Source organism: Mytilus californianus, unplaced genomic scaffold, assembly GCF_021869535.1.
Source record: "Mytilus californianus isolate M0D057914Y unplaced genomic scaffold, xbMytCali1.0.p SCAF_8, whole genome shotgun sequence".
Taxonomy (NCBI): domain Eukaryota; kingdom Metazoa; phylum Mollusca; class Bivalvia; order Mytilida; family Mytilidae; genus Mytilus; species Mytilus californianus.
Window position 1 is genome coordinate 30384978 of NW_026262734.1, and position 19430 is coordinate 30404407.

Below are 19430 nucleotides of genomic sequence, written 5' to 3' on the forward strand. Positions count from 1 at the left end.
CCTTTACCACATTTCACTCACAGCCATATTTTATAGGATATCTTTTTTCAGAGAAAACATGCCACGGTCTTTTTGAGCCGCCAGAATGAATTGATCATCTGATTCATATAAAGCTTTTCTTTCTAACTTAATTTTTAATTCCTTTTGTTTTTAATTTAACGTTTATTAACTTAATTAAAAGCAAAACAGTTTCTGGTCCTCAAGTCTTTGAAAAATTCCTCCTTTCTCTAACACATGGTTTAAATATTTTATTTTAGAGTAATATATTTGAATGTAGATTGGTTTTTTTTTAATTCTCTGATAATTGCTGTCTTACAGATAACAGTATGAAAGAGCTGGTAAAAAGACATGTAGACAATCACGAGGGATTTGTATGACTCTATAGAGCCAAGATGAATGGCTTGACAGCAAACTTCGTAGGTTCGTATCAGTCTTAATTTGATGCCAGTTCACAATGATCCTGGTATATTACTGATTCTATTTGCAAACTGTAAATATTAAACTATGACTTTCAGTTTCATGATATATTTTTGATTTAGAAACCAAACACCATTGTAATGAGGTGGGTCACAATCTGTATTTAATCGACGTTGTTTATTTTTCAAATTCGAAGACATTTTCCTATAGAAAAAATCACTTTGATATTGTGATAACTTCTTTTCGGGAATACCAACCCCACAAAAGGTATTTAAATGTAATGAATACGTTAGAAAATGAAACTCATGGTAACAAATGGATTAAATGTATCAAGCAGTCTGTGACTGTGTTGACCCTGGCAGATAACAGAAATGGCCTTTTGATTATCTTCTTATGGAAGCACAACATGATGGTTTTATTCAGTAAAGCTATGTCAGATGAGATGGTTGAAATCAGTGAAAAACAATTTTGAATGAACCACTTTGCTTTCGGATATGAAAAGGGGAAGTACCATTTCACCAATATTATTACTACATTTGTCAAGGTATTTTCTGAGAAGATATTTCAATTTACCTGAGAAAATATGAGACTGTATATAAGTGATACGGTAGTATTTCCTGGGCCATTGGGATAATGATAGTCTTGTTAAAATTTTCACTACTTTTTAATAGACCCAGAGAACGTACATACACAGTTTACTGAAGTACTTCACTTCAGAAATAAATGATTATATGTATGATGGCTGTTTGCTTTTTCTGCTATCTTTATAAACCTAAGGCCAATAGTGCTGTTAGTCTTTTTATCATGCAGTAAATAAAAAAAAATTCAAAATAATTTTCAATTAAACCTGATTCATCCGTAAGCTTGGGAAAATATGTTTAGTAGATGCTGTAATTTTTGTTCAATCACAGTGTTTAAATACATTGACCTAAGTAGGGTATACAAAAGAGCTCCTGGAAAGTAAATACTACCGTGCAACTTAAATTGTCATCTTGGACATAGAATATTATTCTGATAGAGAACACCCAAAGTATAACTCCGAGTGGTTTCAAATATGTCAAAAATGTATCAGCCAATCATATACGTAGTTATGATTTTAAGATTGTTGGAATAGATTTTGGAGAGCAAACTCTAAAAAGACGATTCCGTCAATCAATAAAACTTTGAATGCATGGTTCTAAAATTGAATTATTAAAATTTGGATGGATGACAACAAGGAGGGGGTTATTGTATATAGTGCAGTAGCTCAAACTGCTCAGTCAGGCTAGGAAGGTTTAAAAGGGACATCTGGCCGTCTACTTTGCACTTATTCAATTATATCGTTTCCGAATATAAAAACCTACACAAATTACAGCAAAACCCCACTATATTACAGCCAAAATTACCTCCAAATTCACAAGAGAAATAATTATTTAAAGCTTTCAGGAGGATGAACATTTCTGATTTTTAATATGTAAACATGAATATTAAAACATGAGACAACAAACATGATTTCGCCACTTGCCTACTTCCTTTGCATATGCGGATATGCCTACCACTAATAAAATGTATTCAATTATCAATTGTTCTCTGATCTTATGTCAAATATTACTTTGATCATCATAATTGTACTCTAACAACAGATTTTAAACATTCACTCCTTTATAAGATCGAACCTGTTTTGCTCCGGATGTGAATCATACAGACGTGCAGCTGACGATGCAGATATAAAATAAGATATAATTCTTACTCCAATAAGTTGATTGCTTAAATTTGATTTTGGAACTGTGGTTTTTGTTATGGCAAATTATCTATAACGATATTTATTTGGCAAAACACCATGAGAAGTAAATCTAATATGCCATAAATAAAGTCTAATTTGAAGCAATGATCAATATCTACCAAGAGCTTGATCATATTCATCTTTATGTTTATTTGACGTTGTTAACTTGCCTCAATACAGATTTATTTACAATGGTTATTTACCCAGACCAATTTTAGATATGAAATGGACATAGTTATGTCTAATATCGGCTCTGTAACGTAAAAATGACAATAAGACAAATTGCTATACTAGTATTAGTTACTTGTCCAAATACCATATCACCATATCTTATGGTGTAACTGTTCATTTGATGTAATTAAAACTTTTGGTGTATTGATCACTTTGTCATCTGTACAGATCTCCAGCACTAACATTAGACCAAACAACAGTACAAATTCTAGTCGATTTTATTTTCAATGGAACATTTGTTGCATGTATGAATTGGCGATGTTCGACTATATTTTATATATATATAAATAAAACGTCAATGAGATAGCATTCCAATAACCCATTTGAAAAACTGTGAATTTGAAAGAAATGAAATATACAGAATTTCATCTGTCAAATATTCTATGGAATTCAATACTGTCTTTAACACGAAATGAAAGCAAGTTATCTTCGCATTTTGCTTAAAACAGCGATCGTCATTTGCTTTCATTTCGTATAAATTTAAAAAAAACACATCATTCAATTTTTATATTTACAGATCTTAGATATAACAAAAAGTAAAATAACAAAAATAACGAACTCCAAGGAAAATTCAAAACGGAAAGTCCCTTATCAAATGGCAAAATCAAAAGCTAAAACACATCAAACGAATGGAAAACAACTGTCATATTCCTGACTTTGTACAGGCATTTCCTTATGTAGACCATGGTGGATTAAACCTGGTTTTATAGCTATCTAAACCTCTCACTTGTACGACAGTCGCATAAATTCCATTATATTGACAGCAATGTGTGAACAAAACAAACAGACATAATAGGTAAAAATGTCAAAAATAGGGGTACAACAGTCAACATTGTGTTATAATCTTATTCACTATAAAACAAACAAATATGTCAACAAAGTAAAACTAAATGGCATATAGACAAAGCACATAAACAAGAATGAAAGACAAGAATACAAAAAATGACCATATCACAATAACACAATGGCAGGATGTATAAGTACCGAGCCACGCCAAAAGGATATTACCAAAAATGGACTAAACAGTAAAGGTTGATAATTTACAAACACAAATAAAAGAACACTATAACACGTAATTAAGATGATAAACAACGTCAATACCTAGAATCTATACTTCAAGACCATCTTGTATTATTTGTGAGGTTGATAAGGAATATTTATCAACAAGGTCTTGGTATCTTCCGATGAACTTTTTTAGAAAAAGGACGAGACATTCTTTGACATAACCCTGGTTCATCAACTTTCTGCTCAGACACTGGTGACGTTTTATAAAGTCTGAGAAGCAGCTGCAAGCTCTTGAATACCGAATGAGTTGAGAAATGTATATCCCATATGCAGGTGAAGTTGGTATATTGCTACTAAGGTGGGGGGAATGGATAATTTCAAAATAAAAACCGTCTCGTTAGTCATAGATTTTGATACTGAGATGACCGCTTATGTCATATTTAGGAATAAGTCTAAAAATGAGGCTGAGGAAGTCGTGTCTGTTGTTTCTTTAATTTTTAGTTCTGGAAGATATATTAATGGAACCCAATCAGTAAAGTTTGGATTGTTAATGAAAAGAGCATCATCAATATATCTGAATGTGAAATTAAATGAATGATCTGGCTTCTTTGATTTTCTTGTTTTGGCAAGTGTCTGAATGGACTCCGACTTATATGAAAATAAGAAGAGGTAGACAAGTTAAGGCGTACAGTTCGTTCCCATAGGAATATCGACAATTTGTTGAAAAAATCTACCTCCAAATTCAACAAATATGTTGTCAATAAGAAACTCCAGCAAACTGATCACGTGTTCCTCTGTGTAGCATGTTTTGCCTTTTTGTTCACTTTTAACCAAATATGCCGTATGGTATCCCAAAGTAATAAATTTATAGCGTATGCTACCATTTTTATATTGAAAAGCATTGTGGATTATTTCTATTAGACGATTTTTTAATTTCACATGGGGAATGGTGGTATACAGGGTTGAAAAATCAAAAGTTTTGATAGAATTAATTTCAGAGGATGATCGAGATTTAGAATTATTCAGAAGTTCTTTAGAGTTTTTTTTAGAATCCACATATAGTTAATACCACTACTCGAGTAAACAGTTTCACAGTATTTCAATAATTTCAATTCACAATAGATATGCTATTAACATTTTGAATCTGAGTATAAAATTTTAAATACAAGGCTTCGAGTGAGGTTACGACAAAAAACAACTAAAATCAGATATTTTCCTGGGTTGGAAACTTGCAACTCCTTACTTATTGCCGGATTTATACTTGAATGAGCAACACGACGGGTACTAATAGTGAAGCGAGAACTGCTTACCCTTCCGGATCAACTCAGCACCCCTTTTTTAAGTGAGGTTTGTGTTGCCTCATCTTTTTTGTGTTTTGTCATTGTTATTCTCATTGTCAATTTTATTCTTGTCTATAGTTTTGTCTGGTTTTATTTGACTTATGATTTTAATGACCCCTGTGATTACAATTGTTTCCACATCAATGTGTTTCTGTTATATTCCGCGGATACCACCAGCCCAGGAGTAATCATTTTTGTGTTGACTTGAAATAGCATTGATATGTTCAATTTCTGTAAATTTTCTGTTTATAAAATGTTGAATTATTCGAAAAACTAATATGTATTTTAAGTTCTACCACAGTCATAGATTGGCTTATTCGTATTTGTCTAAACTTTTCGGAATTCACGTTTTTTTTAAAGCTCTTCAAGTTCGTATTTGATTTGGCGTTCCCCCTGTTTTGATTTGGCGTTCCACCTGTTCTGATTTGAGCTTTTTTAGACGAAACGTATCTAGCGTTCCAAACCAAATTGTAAGCATGCTGTCTTTGGTGACATTTTATAATAATATTAATAAAATTTCGTCACATATTTGTCAATATATATGTACAAATTGTATAATGTAAATCTTTCAGTAATAAAATAAGACAAAAATATACCCAACCAAAGTTGTCTAATGAGACGCTGATTTTGTGCATTTTCTAAACTATTTTAAATAACTAAATATAAACCGGGACAATGCAAATAACAAAAAAAAAACGAAAAAACTTTAAGCTTATTTTTTATTGGAACCAATTACAATATCATTAATGTTAAATATCAGGATTATGTCACATAAAAAGGCAAGAATTTCAATAAATGTTTTAAAGGATAACAGTAATTACAAAAATTAGTTAACAGACCACACCAACCTCCGACTCCTCGGAATATATAGACCTACAAATAAAGACAAACAACAACGGACAACATATGGTTCAAATAGTCCCACCTTGTACAGATACAAGGTAGTGGGGTTAATCAAATTAGTTTTACGTGCGTACAAACCTCCCTTTTTTCATTTCAAGAACAAAATAGGCAAATAATACATTTTATCACTTTAAAACAATATAAAATCTGATGAAACAAATTAGATTTGTTATAGTAGTCTGTTTTGTTATATTTAATGGAATATATGTATTTGTGTTACCAACAAGCAGAGACATATACTATACTATACTATACATGTCTCTGCAACTAGTCATGAGCTCATTGTTCATGTTCATCCACTCCCTCTATATGATATCAGTAAAAAGGTGTAGGATTAAGTTAGATTACATTAACATTCACGCCTCTACCTCTATGGTGAAAGTGTTCGGTGAAACTTAATAAATATTTTTTATAAAAAGACAATAAAAGTGTTTCCAGCTACAAATGAAGATACCTTAGTTTCATTTTGCTAATAATACATTTACATGAACACATTTCAGGATACAGAATCTACCCATATTATGATAATGAATTCTACGTGGCAATATTTCAGTAAACAAGGCTCGGTTGATGTATTGTACGTACTTGTTTATCAGAAAAATAATAAAATGTGTGGATTATTTTATATATTATTTAAAACTCATGCGTAATTCTCTTTTTCCGCTTTACATTAACACCAAGAAGTAGTTTGAAGATTATCTGTCGATCTACAAATAAAACAAAATGTATTATGAATTATACATGCATTTTGTTCTTTCTAGGTTAAAAAAAATCAGAACTTGTCATATCGACAGCTTTGTGTTTTTGGCATGATTGAAGCCCTGTATTCTGTGGAGATTATGAATAACTGTCATTAATATTCGTTGTAATTTGAATATTGTAAAATACTTGATTAAAAGAAATAATTGCACACTGTTAAATATGCGGGTTTTATTGTTATGATAAAATTAATTATAACCGAAATCATATAAATTCAAATTCCGAAATATCAACAGTTCTTATGCCGTATGAGTCATGTAATCGATGGGTCGATTACGGACAAGACTTGAAGGATGGACGAACAAATTGTCAAAACTACCGAATCTAATACTCTGCGTAGTAATTTGTACAAATTGGATTAATAAAGTATCCAAACTCACTCAATTGTTAGAAATGGATGTCATAAGTCAATATCACAATGATGCATTGGCTTAGAAAACGTCATTTCCATTTATGTAATCATCTGGGATCTAAAAGCTCGTCTAAATGAGCATAAACGGTATCATTCATTTCTGGTGATCTTCTATTAGGTTTCTAACATTTCTAAATTGCTACTTGCTTAAAAATGTCAATACACAATTATATAATTAGATAGATCGGCGTGGTTTGTTCCGTTTCATCATGACTTGTTGCACAGAAGTTTGATGGATGGGTAATCAATATCATAGAGGTAGGGGTGAAACCAATTTGCACAAATTTCACATGAAACAGACAGCTCCTAAATATTGATGTTTTCTCTCTGAGGAGTTGAGAACAATGATTGATATCTAAAACATATAGTAGGGATGTATGACTAATACTTTCGCTGAATATCTATTTCATAGTAATGTCTGAAAGGCACTTTACTTGTTTTCGTACTTTGTCTGGTTGGCAAAACTAAGAGATGTTTTAAACAGAGCTGGTTGTTGCATTGGGAGATTTCTTATTCGGTCTGTTTGAAAAAAAATCCATTTTTTTACAATACGATTTTCGGTTACCTCTTTTTATAATAGTCTGGATTGCTGGGGGAGGGGTCCTTCATTTCTGTATTCTTTAATTATTTAAACCATTTTTCTCTCTTCTTTATATTTTTTGTCCATTTTCTTTATTCTTTATATTTTAGCACCCGGTTATTCTCTATATTCTTATCTCTTTTTTTTTTTGCCCATTTTTTCTATTCCTTATATTGTTTGTCCATTATTCCCTATTCTGTTAACCCCCACCTACACTCTCTTTATAACTATCCAACACTGTGAATAGTGTAGTTAAAGAGTAACAAATGCTGCATATATAAATGTATAAGTCATTATATATATTTGTGTTATAAAGAAATATATCTATGTATATGTATGTGTATAGGTTTTCAGCGACTGAATATGCAAATCTTAGATTTCAGAAAGATGAATCATGCGCAGCGAATCATGAAGGCATTTACCACAGAAATGCACACAATAAAAAAGTCTTCTGTATGGACATTGTTAGTTATTGACATAACATTTACAAGGGTTGTTTTCATTTTGTATTTGAACATTGAAGGTTCACACATTTTTTTTTCCATAAAAAATATAAAGTATAGAAAGATAACAATGTTAATGTACTTTGAAAGAAATAAAGCATCCTTTTAAATTTTGAAATACACTGCGGCATTTTATAAGAATTGTTAAAATGATCCTAAAGATAATAGGATTTTTAACATAACTTGAGAATAAAGTACAAAATAAGACATTAATAGACCCTTTAAAAGTCTGCCCGGGAAAGGTACGACATAAACTTCCAAGTGTTACACGTTATATTAGAATTTACTTTCAAAACACGGTATCATATAGATTATCATCGAGAAATTGCACTAATATGTAATGGAGATATATAGTGTTAAATTTCTATACAGTGCAAATTTATTTCATTAAAAAAAAAAAATCGAAAAAAAAATTACTCATAAGAAAAAAACTTCAAGTTTTGACGGCATTCTCTTTTTCTATTTTTCTGGCATAGGGAACTGTATTTTCTAATAGGGCCATATATCGGTGTTTCCTTTATGATTGTGTATAAAAAATGTGGAAATGTGTTTGGTTGAGTAAGTGTGTGTATGTGTATGTCGTGTTGTTTTAATTTTCAAATACTTCAACTTTATAAAATAGATTTTTAAAAATCTGAACATTTGTGTCATTTGGGGAATTTAGTGATGGCAGATCGTTTATAGTCTCTGTCGAAATCATTCATAACTTGTTTTTAGACCTGTAGAATTGCTTCGGATGTTTATGTCGTTGGGTTTTTGTCTAATTGGCGTACACTCCACAAATCCTTTTTTGAAATATTCGATGTCAGTAGCAACAAGAAGTTAAGACTGCACCTATAAATTATACGTTCAAGAAATTCATTCTTCTGAGGTGTAACAAACTATTTCGTTTTGACATTTACTCTGATCAGTTCTATTGCACAGATTGAATCGGTTATTGATGTCTCTGTGGTTTTTGACAGTCTTCTAAGAAATAAGACGCCAATTCGGCAAAACTTGCGTATCGTATAACAGCATTTAAATATGGAAAGTTTTAAAATGTCAGACTCCATTTAAGTATTGTATAGAAGACAAATGTGTATAGGGAAAACTTTTATTGATTATGCTTATCAGCATCAATAAATTAATAATTTGTAAGCCCTCCTCTTTGCTTTGTCATTCAGACATTTATAAGCAAGAAACCCCTTGGGTCAATCAATTTGAACATCGAATTTCATTGTAATCTTAGTCTTTGAACAAATCTTTCTTATTACTCTTCTTTCTTAATGTGCAAACTATTGTTTTAAAAACGTACTCATGAATATAGGAGCTCTACTGATTCATAATCTTAAGAGTTTGTTCATTTAAAATTTAGACGTAAGCCAGACTGCATGGTAGAACTTCTATATAAAGATAGCAAAGAATACTCATGTCAATAGATATAAGAAGATGTGGTATGAGTGCCAATGAGACAACTCTCCATTTAAGTCAAAATTTATAAAAGTAAACCATTATAGGTCAAAGAACGGTCTTCAACACGGAGCCTTGGCTCACACCGAACAGCAAGCTATAAAGGGCCCCAAAAATTACTAGTGTAAAACCATTCAAACGGGAAAACCAACGGTCTAATCTATATATAAAACGAGAAACGAGAAACACTTATGAACCACATCAACAAACGACAACTACTGAACATCAGATTCCTGACTTAGGACAGGTGCAAACAAACAATTGCAAGTTTATATTATAAAAGCAAAAGATGACAGATTGTGTAAAATGCGTGATGATAACTGTGTGGAAAACGAATTCAATATCCTCATAAACTGTAGTTTTTACAACAATCTACGAGTTCAAAATTTCTCACAAATTGAAAATTTATATATTCTATCAAAAGATGAACAGTTTAAATGTTTACTATGTCAACATCCGAGAAAAAACTGCTAAATATCTATTGCAAGCTTTCAGTAAGAGAAAGCACTTTTTAAATGAAAATTTTCATTAAAAATTGATTTATTTTGTTCGTCGTACCGTTGACATTAATGTTTAAAGTGACTTACAGACCCAAAGGGTCGGGTGTTCTTATTATTGTGTATTATATACTATTTGTTAAAAATAAAGTTAGTTATAGAAATTGGTGTAAGGAGATTCAATTGTTACACAATAAACCAATCTCAAGACATAAGTTCATTTAAACAGCATCGGGCTTCATTTTTATTTTTATATCATTAATCTCGTTTTCTTTTATACTATATAGCGTTTTTCGTGTGTAGATGAACAGTTTCATCGTTATATACGTTCATATGGAAAAAAATCTACTAGTTATTATGGAATGTTTGTAAAAGAGCAAATTAACCTTGGTTATGTACAACTTCATTGACTTTATTTTTCAGCATAGTTGTTGTTTCGTAAATTATATATGTTCGATTGCACATTGCAAAGTTACTGTTAGCATCATCCTTTTCCTACAAACTCTTGTGATTTTCTGTTTTGCATTTATACCATGGTTATGAATATAAAAATAAGGAGATGTGGTATGATTGCCAATGAGACAACTATCCACCAAAGTTCAAATGAAGTGGATGTAAGCAAATTATAGGCAACCGTACGGCCTTCAACAATGAGAAAAACCCATACCGTATGGTCGGCTATAAAAGGCCCCGACATGAAAAATATCAAACAATTAAATTGAGAAAACTAACGGCCTAATTTATAACAAAACAGTTTACGAAAAACAAATATGACAGGCATGAACCAACGACAACCACTGAACTACAGGCTCCTGACTTGGGACAGGCACATAAAGAATGTGGCTGGATTAAACATGTTTGTGAGCGCTCAACCCTCCCCTAACCTGGGACAGTGGTGTAACAGTACAACATAACAACAAACTATAAAAATCAGTTGAAAAAGGCTTAACTCGTCAGATTGATACAAATAGAAATTCATCTAACAAAAACACAAAGTGGACGTGGACGGGTAATTATACATCCAAAAAACAAAAGTTGAAGTACAGATCAGAGAGTACTCGCAGTTACTGACAGCTAGTTCAAAGCCAATACCAACTCATGAAAAAAATCATGTATCTAAGCCTTTGTTGTCAGGCAACTTACTAAAGAATTTGCTTGAAGACTTTTTATATGCGGTTTATTTACTACTCTCTCAAAGACATACAATTATGTAGAATTCTTCGATGAGTATCAAACAGTGCGCTTATGTCAACATAAGAACCAGTCTTAATTCTGTTGTAAGGATGTCTTGTGAAGTCCATCTTTTAGTAACTAGAATATAACTTCAGCAACGATCAAGATGAAGAGCAGTAATGGTGATTCTTAGAATGTGACCTACCGAATTAAACTTATCACCGTGTTTGTACTTTCATGAGCAACACAATAAATTCCACATTTGGCGCAGGATTCGTAAACCCTTCCGGAGTACCTGAGATCACCCTGGTCCTTGGTGGGGTTCGGGTTACTTAGTGTTTAGTTTTCTATGTTGTGATTTGTAGACTGTTGTTTGTCCTTTGGTCGTTTTTTATTCTTTGCCATGGCATGGTAAGTTCGCTTTCGACTTAGGCATTGTCTATAGTACTTCATAAGGTTGACACTTCATTTACAACCACCAAATATTCTTTTATTTCTGATTTTCTGTGGAAAAGATTTTTTAAAAAATATTAAAAGAATATAATGTATGGTGGTGAGCAAAACTATATAATTGAATTTTTCAAAAGTATAAATAAGGGACAAGTATGAAATAAATCGTTTCCCCAAATAATCAAACCAAGGTAATACCGACAAACCAGCTGACTTATAGACAATTATGTTTATCAATTATGGTTTGAGGAATGCAAATGACCTATAGGTAGTAAAAATGTCTTAAGACTTAATTCACTGTAAATGCAAATTAAATTAGGTTTCGCATGGTATTGCTCACAATAATGGATTGGGGCGACTGAGGATGGTGTATACTCTCACTGTGTTATACATGTATAGATTGACATGTGTTTATCCCCCATCAAGCAATGTTACAAATTCTCCATATGAGCTAGGATAACAAAAAAGTCAGTCATATCAAGTTCATCTGTGCGTATCACAGTATCAAAAATTAAGCTTTTGCATGTGCAGTGCAAAGCTAATCTCTAGCATCCTGTCAACATGGAACAGGGGCGTGTTTTATTTGTCTCTTCTGCACATCTCCAGAATGTCTTCTGGTGAAGAGTAAAAAAAAAATGAATCTGGACCTCTTCTGGAGATATTTTACGGAAGATCAATAAAACAAAAATTCAATTTGCCGTCGAATATAGCAGATTTTTGTTATTTTGGATGACATAAATGAAGTTTACGATTATTTTTATAGAAAATTAAGATACGTCCGGTAGACATGACTGTAAAAGTGTGCTCTGTTCGTGACATTTCTTTGTTCTTTCCTCTAACTCAATTTTGCTGGACAAATCTGGCTTAAACCCCAACTATTTGATTTTTAAGAATAATCTTAAACTGCGCAAAAATTCGTCAATGTTTGTCTCGAATATGATCAAAAAGGACATCTTGTCTATCCAATTTTTTTTAAGTAACCAAACTGGATTATTTTTGTATAAAGCAAAGATATCGGAAAGTTCTCAAAATCATTTTTCTCTGGTGGTCCTTGAAGAAAATCTTCTGGTCCTTACTATTATTTCTATTGCAAAATTTCGATGGTCAAAACCTTCGGACCACCACTTTTCAAAAATTTTCATTGTATATGTATCAATATGCAAGTATACAATGTATACCAGACATTTCTCAGACTGTTTTATCTTTCTTTTTTTTTTAATAAATCCGTTGGTTGTGTACTGATTGATACTTCAGTCTGGGAGAACAAGATTTATTTCAGTAATAGTTGTTATTAGCTTTGAACAAACTTCCAGTAATTGCAAATACTCTTATTTCGGTGCTATGTGTCTATTGTCTTAATGTAAGTTTTTTTTTGTGTGTCTCGTACCGATCTTTTGAGTTATATCTAATTGCAATTGATTTGTGCAGGTTGTTCTTATATTGTACTGTTACACCACTGTCCCAGCTTCGGGAAGGGTTGAGCGCTCACAAACATGTTCTTGTACTGTTAAACCACTGTCCCAGGTTAGGGGGCGGGTTGGGCCGGATCCAACTTACATGTTTAACCCCGCCACATTCTGTATGTATGTGCCTGTCCCAAGTCAGGAGCCTGTAATTTAGTGGTTGTCGTTTGTTGCTGTGTTACATATTTGTTTTTCGTTCATTTTTTTTAACATTAATTAGACCGTTAGTTTTCTCGTTTGAATTGTTTTACATTTGTGATTTCGGGGCCTTTTATAGCTGACTATGCGGTATGGGCTTAGCTTATTGCTGAAGGCCGTCAGGTCACCTATAGCTGTTAATTGCTGTGTCATTTGGTCTCTTGTGGAGGGTTGTCTCATTGGCAATCTTCGTTTTTATATCAACCCTGCCATATTCTTTGTGTGCCTGTACCAAGTCAGGAGCCTATAGTTTAGTGGTTGTCGTTGGTTCATGTCTCGACTCATATTTGATATTTTGTAAATTATTTTGTTATGTATAATTAGGCCGTTAGTTTTTTCGTTTGAATTGTTTCTCACACTTTTCACGTTGGGCCTTTTATAGACGACTTTTAATACAGTATCGGGTTTTTTCATTATTGAAGGCCTTAATTACGGTTGCCTATAATTGCTTAAATCCACTTCATATTTGAACTCCGGTGGATAGTTACCTCATTAGCAATCATACATCTCTTCGTTTTTATATTATATACCTGACTTTTAAACTTGTGTTTACCTGAACCTGAACATGCATGACATATTTGTCACTGGGCATTAAAATTTAGCAACGAACAATCAATCAATTTAAACTTGTGTTAAATAAGAAGAAAAATCATTTGATATTTATTCCTTTTATTGGGGTGGGGGACAGGAGGATTTCATATATGAATATGGTTGACTGGTAAGAGCTGAAAAATAGGCATAATTAGCGACAGATTAAAAAAGTTAATAATGCCCTCTTCCCTTCCCCATCCTTCATCTATAAATTTAAACTGACCACCACGGAATAGCCCAACTTAGTGTTGAAAGTAGCGTTAAACACCAATTAATCAAAATCCCTTCCCTAGAATATCAAACAGTCGTCCCTTAACTGTTATTGTCCGTGTAGTTCTTATATTTATCCAGCTTATCGTCCTACAGGGATGTCCTACTAAGGCTGTCATACCATAAAACGTTTATAACACAGCTCACATTCTAATATATCTGCATTCATAAATTTATTAATGTCATTTAGACTAAACGACGCCATGTTTGTTATGTGCCTCTGCCGTCTAAACTACCTATCAAAAAAGAAGAGGTGGAAGAGAGCCAGAAGATCTTCCCTATTAAAAAAAAACAGAAATGGACCTCTTCTGGTTCACTACCGAAGAACAAAAAATACGCCCCTGATTTAAACGGTTCTCCACGAGAAGACGAATCACATAGTAGAGGTTTCTCAACATCTTACGAACGAACGAAAATTGACCTAACTTGACGTAACTTGCCGTAACGAAAAAAGAGGGAGCAGTAATTTATTCAATAATTTTGGACTATCGGTTGTGATCTTCTTCCCCTTGAAATTTCTTTTACATAAAAAATATATACATTTTGGAATTTGTAAGACCATTTTGAGTCGTAATGATATACAATTTACGGTTTAATCAAAACAGTTGAAAATCTAATTGATCAATAAATTATGGCGCAAACATGAGCTAAAACTAATCTACGCGTGAACGCCTCTAGATTTTATAATTTGAAAAAAAACATCCTCGGATCCGGGGTAACTTCGTTGCCCCAACTCTAAAATCCAAATGATCACTTCTTGACCTTAAATGATTATAACTGATTTATATTCTAGCTAAACTGATAAAGTCAAGAAGATAACTAAAGGGAAACATTGAAGTAAATATTTGAAAAAAAGCAAAAAAAAAAAGATAACACTTTAAAAAGATGTTCTGTAATGTATTTAGGTTTTTTGGTTTGTTTTGTTTTCATTGCAGCTCTTATTTTCTTTGTTAGTATATATATATAATTATTTTGTGGGGTTTTTTTTTTGCTTTCGTGGAGTTTATATGGAATGCTGTATATGTTTTTCTTCGGTTTTTATTATAGAATTTACAGAAAATGTACCTTTTAAAAACTATGTAACTATCAGTTTTGTTAGTGTTGTAGCACTCATACTTTCAACAAGAATACACAAAACTTTATAACTTTACGATTGATCGAGTGCACCTTTATATTTCTGTAACTTATTCCCTAAAAATGATTTAACAGCAAGTCGGACCAATTGGACCTAGTGCACATTGAGACTTTTCTGTTGAGTGCTTTATTCTAGGAGACAGAATTTACCCAAACTCACTCTCCTTTATTCGTTCCATATTTATAAAGAATGTGTGAATACAGTGGCGGATCCAGAACTTTTCATAAGGGGGGCCCGCTGACTGACCTACGAGGGGGCCCCCTCCAGTCATGCTACAGTGATTCCCTATATAATCAACAAATTTTTCCCACAAAAGGTGGGCCCCCTACCCCTGGATCCGCCTATGCCAGGATATAATAAATGAAAAATACTAAACTCGTGTCATATCATGATCAATCACTTTTCAATCCTTTAACAAACCGATAATCTCGTCGTGACAAGCATGGAATACTTGCAACAGAACGCTAAACACCCAACCATCAATCAAATGAAATGCAAACAAGACGCGGGGATTTTTTTTAACTGCATTACAAACTGACAATGTTCTGTTTAAATGGACAAGGGAGATAAATCGAACGCATATATTCGACATGTAAACAAACGAAACCCAACGTAAGAATACGTAACATTCAACAAAAGAAAATAAATTGGAACACCGATGTTTAACCATAAAAATAAAATGCAAGGTGGCAAAAAGACTATGCAACTGTTAACTGTTTTCTTTAAACACACTGCACTATCGGTAGACATTTATCGTGGATTTTATTATAACAAAATTACTGCTCCTTAACGATACGTTCGTAGAGTTTCGTCCGTTCGTAAGATGTTGAGAAACCTCTATAACGAGATTGCATCTCAAAGGTTAAGATCACTCGATAAGATTTTGAAAAATCTGGCGTTATATAAATCTGATGAAATTGCATAGGCGAGATGATGGCAAAACTCCTGATCATGTGTTGTTTGCGATGGCTGAAACTAAATTCAAGACATCGATTTGATGTCTCTATTTCATAAATTTATTTTATTTTCATATGACTTGTGTGTATGCAATCTTTCATGTCTTATTCATGGATAGTGGACATATATAAAAATAAGAAGATGTGGTACGATTGCCAATGAGACAACTATCCACCATGTAAAGTTCAAATGAAGTGGATGTAAGCAATTATGGGCAACCGTGCGACCTTCAACAATGAGAAATACCCATATCGTTTGGTCGGTTATGGAAGGCCCCGACATGAAAAATATGAAACTATTCAATTAAGAGAACTATCAACCTAATTTATAACAAAACAATTTACGAAAAACAAATATGACAGACATAAACCAACGACAACCACTGAACTACAGGCTCCTGACTTGGGACAGGCACATGGAGAATGTGGTGAGGTTTAACATGTTTGTGAGCGCTCAACCCTCCCCCTAACCTTGGAGAGTGGTGTAACAGTACAACATAACAACAAACTATGAAAATCAGTTGAAAAAGGCTGAACTCATCAGATGGATACAAATAGAAATACATCTAACACAAAAACACAAAGTGGACGTGGACGGGAGCTTATAAATCCCCAAAACAAAAAAGACACTAAATACAGACCTGAGTGTACTCGCAGTTACTGATAGCTAGTTCAAAGCCAATAACATAATATAAACAAATCATGTATCTAAAACTAAAATATCAATCAGTACACATCCAACATCCAATTGATTTAGTGTAAAGACGTCATTAACAGTCTGAGAAAAAAAATGACCTTGTGCAATGCCAAACTATAGGTATCGACAGATTGTAGTACCGTGAAAGTACATATGTGTAACATTTAGTATTGTTTTAATTTACTGATAACAAAATCAATATTTATATCAATAAAAACAATATTCAAAGATTTAATTACAGTGTTGAATATATAGGTAACTTTTAAAATAAGTTTATTTAAGGATTGATAAGTTTACCCGGATCGTATCTACATTTCCGGGCTCGGTTTACAACATCACCGTAAAATTTAGGTTGTGCTATTCCATTTGAAATAATTTTTCTACAGGTACATTCAAACTTGTCTACATCTTTTGGTACACTGTGGCATGCCACAATTTCTCAGAGCTGTGTCGCATGTGCAATTAAGACATGTAGCCTATTTAAGAGCTCCTCATTGGATTCTGAAAATGTTTTGCATGTGCAAATCAGAAATGTAACCTATAAGAACAGATCCCCATAGTAATCTGAAGAAAAATTGTTGCTCGGGTTCTTATTTATAGTTCATGTACATACATTCTAGACGTGACTGCGTATTTATACATCCCACACAGCCGAACTGTCGCTTGTTTCAGCATGTGTCGTGTGTCGATTGGAAGATACATATACTATATATATTTCCTACCGATATTTGGGATGTATATGCATTTGCTTTTGGTTGATAAGTTTATTGAACTGACAAGCTCACCCTTCCGGAGCACCTGAGATCATCCACGAGTTGCAGAGTATGTACTCTCACTGTGTTATACATGTATAGATCGACATGTGTTTATCCCCATCAAGCAATGGTACAAATTCTCCATATGAGCTAGGATAACAAAAAAGTCAGTCATATCAAGTTCATCTGTGCGTATCACAGTATCAAAAATTAATCTTTTGCATGTGCAGTGCAGGGTTCATGTTGACCAGTCTTTGTTTATCTGTTCGTCTTTTTTGTGACCAAATCCGACAAAATAGTATGAATATGGATGGAAAATATCAGTCTGCCTGTTGTAAGAAGTATCAACATATTTGTGTTGTCAATGATTGCCGCCACATGGCGATTTTACACGCCGTAAACCATACCCACTTACAGTTCCTGTGTTTTCGCATGCAGTAAACTCCGACTTTTGATTTGTTCCAGTTTTTATTCTCGGAACCTCATGTTTTGCGGCTTCTTACCGCATGGATAACGACGAAATTTAGGGGAAATCGGAAACGATACGGACTACAGAAATCAATATAATGTCGCGTATACGCAGAGGCAAAACTTAATCCAAGATTTTCTTCCTATAGTAACCGTTTTTGCTATTATTTTAAAGGTCTTTCGAAAACTTGCAAAATAAGGGCGATAGAAACAAAAAAAGATTTACTTTCTCAAGTTCTCAAAAACAGTTTAATTAATTCTGACTTCATTCCCATGTATTTGTTACACTTACAGTGTGTCAGAATTTGTGGAATTTGAATATGAAATACTACACTAAGTGTTATAAATATTTATATGCTTAAAATTAAAAGGGTATTTAAACATTTTTATAAATATTCATAAATTCTGTCGTAAACACAGCTGTTAAACACATTTTTTTTTTAAATCTTAACTTTACATATTTTTGTTTTTAATTTGCCATTGAATTGTCATCAGGTCTGAATTATGAAAAACAACATTATTACATAGCATTTATTTGTCTTTTTGGCTATCCTTTTTTGTCCCTTTTGGTCATATAGCTCCTAAAGTTTATATATACGTATTTAGACATGCCAGCATCTATAGCTTTCAAATTTTGTTTTGAGAGTTCCCGAAGAAGGTCAATTCAGAAAGATTCAAATTTTGCTAACATCTGCCAAAATTGCAATTTTAAATATATACAAATCCATAAATTTCTTAAAATCTCAAGAATATGACATAAATGGTGCCTGAAAGTTAAAGAGCACGAATGAAATTGTGGCACAGGGAATTTTAGTAAAGGTTTAATGACATTTCATATTCTTCTGATTTTTATTACCGCTATTACTGTTAGAACTTGCCCACCCTTCCGGAGCACCTGAGATCATCCACGAGTTGCAGAGGGTTCATGTTGATCCGTCTTTGTTTATCTTTTAGTTTTTTATTTTTGTGACCTTGATTTATTCGAATTTTATATTGTGTCTTTGGTTTCTTCTGTCTTATTTCTTAGTATCATTGTTATTATCATTTTCTGCGTTTTACAATAAATCCCTTGATTAACACAGAGGCGGATTTAGGGGGAGCAGCGTGCCCCCCCCCCCCCCCCCCCCCTTAATGTGGGAAAAATTGGTTGATTATTTAGTAACCATTGAAGCATGACTGGAGCGGGGCCCCCTTATGAAAATTTCTGGATCCGCCACTGTAAACATAACTTGTGTAGAAATAGTTGACCAATTCCTATCTTTTTAGTAGTTGATATTACTTACACAAAATAGCATCATGGCCATAACGTAATTACTTGATGTCCATCATGTGCGGTTCAAAATAAGAATAACAAAAATGGTACGAGATGCCATAATTCTCAGCTGATATGCACAGATAACTCTGTCGACCAAGAAA

The 19430-nt window shown here is 33.0% G+C and overlaps 1 protein-coding gene across 1 annotated transcript in view; it reads left to right on the plus strand.

Moving 5' to 3' along the window:
• Positions 1 to 320: 320 nt before the first annotated feature.
• The window catches only part of LOC127712787 (matrix metalloproteinase-2-like), a 51507-nt gene continuing 32397 nt past the window's right edge, over positions 321 to 19430 (plus strand). The window contains exon 1 of the mRNA XM_052219403.1: positions 321 to 420. The gene's annotated coding sequence lies outside the window, so the exon portion shown is untranslated. The remainder of the gene's footprint in view (positions 421 to 19430) is intronic.